Source organism: Pezoporus wallicus, unplaced genomic scaffold (assembly GCF_028554395.1).
Source record: "Pezoporus wallicus isolate ANWC-B61680 ecotype Strahan unplaced genomic scaffold, APGP_CSIRO_Pwel_v1 contig_7113, whole genome shotgun sequence".
NCBI lineage: Eukaryota > Metazoa > Chordata > Aves > Psittaciformes > Psittacidae > Pezoporus > Pezoporus wallicus.
This window is the reverse complement of record NW_026642076.1, coordinates 85,400-88,918: the sequence shown is the minus strand read 5'-3', so window position 1 is coordinate 88,918 and position 3,519 is coordinate 85,400.

The following is a 3,519-nucleotide window of genomic DNA, read 5'->3' as shown; positions in this document are numbered from 1 at the left end:
CTTAATGATCTCCTGGTTTTGCAACCTTCAAAAGACTTATCAGTCTGTGGTCAGACAGATACACAATGCATGACCTAACTTGGCATTCACATGTACAAAGTGAAAGGGTCTTGTCGCTTTATTCTGGATCATGAGTGAAGGCAAATAGTCAAGGCCAAAGGATACTGATGATTGTGTTAATACAGAACCACACAAGAACTGATACCCTAGAGAGAAGACTTCAGGTGGTTTTGAGAGTATTCAGATTGCTGGCTGAAAAGAAACCTGTGTCAAGCAGCAGTCACAGAGCAAATATGGTGAAACAGTGGTAACTTTCCTTTTTAAAAACTTAAAATCATGAAAATAGGCACATCAATAGGTGAAAGGGTTCTGCTGAAGAAGTTTGGGTGCTCTGTGTGCAAAACCAGACAAAACATCATTTCTCATAAAAGAGATTTTCTTCAAGTGAATGGGTGTGACAAACATCCTTGGAATTATGTGGGCCTATAAAGCTACCTAATTACTTGACGTACTTGCTTACAGTTGCAACAAGTCCTGTATTCGTGAGTCAATACTATACCTGGCAATTAGTATTACTCTATTATTTACAGTAACAGTTGTATGATGTACCGTGAAAGAGCCTGGATGCAATGTACCATACACAGACAACTCACAATACAACAAATCAGTATAAGGAAATAACTAGTGGAAAAGCAGGTGAAATTGTTAGCAAGAGTGAAGTATGGTACTGTGTTCCTTTGAAAACCTCCTCCTATGGAAGTTTCTAATAAAAGTGCTTTGACCTGAATTCTGCCTGCTGAGTGAGGCAGGCAGTTAACTAGGAGAAGGTTTCTTGGCCTCTTATGTCCCTGAGCACTCCTCCAGGAGGATCCTCAGGTGCTCCCATTGCATCCACATGGCATCATGGAAACCTGCTGTTAAGAATAAGCATTGGTCCTCATTGTTTAGGCAAACAGGTGCACCAGGTCTCTCATCACTGTTCTCTGTGTAAGGATACTTTCTAGCTACCAGTCACCTTATTTGGAACTGGCCCAGCTCCATGGTAAGAGAATCTAACCCTTCTCTACCTTCTCCTATCAAAATTCAGAGCTTCCACATGTTGGATTTTACTTCCTGCAAAGTTCGCTGCAGTTTTATAGCTTTTCTTTCTTAAAAAGGTCTTACCTTGGATCTGCCTTGTCATCCAGTTTAACCTTGGAAATGGTCAAACTTTTCCTTAGAGTGTTGATTTAAGAAGCTTAATAAAAACTTGATTCAAAGAACATGGCTACACCCTAAAGACACCTAGAGGTTTGTAGCACAGAAGTTGCCCTTCCTGTCCAAGCCACTTTATCACCAACAACAGAAAGACACAACACATGCTTTCAGTTTTATTGTGGTTGCTTTATGCTATTCCCAGGATAGCAGCTGATATGAAGAAACTCGTCTCAGCAACACTGAGAACACCTCGTGACTACAGGTCTAGTTACCAATGCCTTCCTTCTCACTAGAGAAGACCTTCAGGGTGTTCATCCTGTTCACCTCAGCATGTTCCTGTGGTTTCTTGTGCTGGCTCATCTCACAAGAATGTGGTTTTGGTATGACCCTCCTCCAGACCTAACAGTCAAAAGCACCACCCCCTCAAAAGCAACAAATAGCAGCTTCCTTCCAACTTGTGACCAACCTCACAACTTGGCATCTCACAACTTGCTCCTTCCTTTCTTAACCTTCAGCAGCAGAACATTTTAACTAGTTTTACTTGGATTATAGGCATGCTGATCTTCTCAAGTCTTTTACTTTCCACCAGCTGCTCAAACTCACTAAGGGTCCTCTCTTGCTGCGATATACATTGTGGTACGTAGCAGCAACAGTCAGGATAGGCTGTATGGGCTCTATGGAGGCCTGGACTGAACTGAGTGGATGTAAAGTATCAACACTTGATGCATGAAACTCACTGATACTCCCCCTTTCCTGCTTACCGCTATTGTTTAGGGAGACTTGAACATTTGTGAAAGATAGAGCCAGAATCCAGATCACCCTTTCTAAAATCATGAATAAGATGTATTCAGTTGCCCTACAAGTTTTATCCCACAGAAGGGTTATTCAAGTGAGCTCTTTTGTAAGCAAAAAATCCCTACAGCAAGGTCTTTCATGTGATTCAGTTAGTCATGTACCCAACTTGAGAATTTACTCTTGCATAACATTAATTACAGTCAGCTGCATAAGCAGGCTCTTTCTCACCAATGTCGTACCCAGCATCAGTATCCATTTGGTGATCTTGAGTAAGAGATGATAATCTCACTTCCAAGCACTAAGTAGGTAAGCTGTTTCAGCCACTGAAAAAAATAGCTAAGTGGAAGAGTTAGTGAGCTTACAACTACTGTGAGCACTAGTGTGGAGGTGAATTTACACAGACCCTGGTAACACCCAGCCAGTCTTTTCTGTGCTAAAAGCTGGATCTAGCAGGTGAGGAGAGGAAGAGCAAAGCACAAAATGAGAACAACAGCTTCAAAATATTAAGAGCACTCCACTGGGGAGATCAGAACTTTGGTATGTGATTTCAAGTTCTGGGGTTCATTGGTACTTCACATGTGGCACAAACAGAAAAATGGCTTTAGAGGTTCAACAGCTGCTCTGGGTTTCTGAAGGCATGGATGCTTCCTTAGCCAGTTCCATCAGAAGTAACCAACCAGGCAGGAAAAGAAAGCTGTTTTCAACTTCCAGCACTTCACCTTTAGGCAAGGACTCAGTCTGCAAGTGTGAGGGTGGATGTAAAAAGCAGCATCTCTCTGGCTCACTAACTGATTCTCCTCATGGTTTTAAGTGCTCTGGAAAGAAACTTCTTGAGCAATGTACTGGGTGTAGGTGGCAAGGGGTTGGCAGTGGGGTGAGCTGCAGGGTTGCGTCCACTGGAAGTAGCCAGGACGGCACTATATCAAACACAACTGCTTCTAACCAGCTCCAATGGACCAACTGCATGACACAGCTGAGCACCTCAGCCAAGATGGTGACACCTCCGAGAAAATGTATTTAAGAATAGAGAAACATCATAGAGAAGAAAGGGGAGTGAAAAACAGCAGTACAAATGCCAGTCAGTGAAGGCAGAGGAGAAATAAGTGCTCTGGGCACCAGAGCAGAGATTCCCCAGCAGCCCATGGGAAGCACCCCACTGGAGTATATGGATACTTCCTAAAGGAACTGCTTCTCCTGGACAGCCCGTACAGGAGCTTTATCTTCTCCCCGTCCTCCTTAGGAAGGGGAGTGAGAGCCAAAAGCAGCAGTGAGGCGGGAATCACCTAGTGAGGTGGGAATCACCTAGTGAGGTGAGCATCTAGCAGCAGGCCAAGGTCAACCCACAACAAGTTGTTTCATACATATGTTTAAAAGAAACCTAAAATTCATCAGTTTACATTAAGCATTTGCCAGAACAGAATTTCAGACCTGGATCTGCCTAAAGCTTTCAGAGAAGCTTAAGAGCTTCTGAGAGAATGATTTCACATTTTACCACTTCTTCCTATTTCCAAAATGTGACACGGGCAA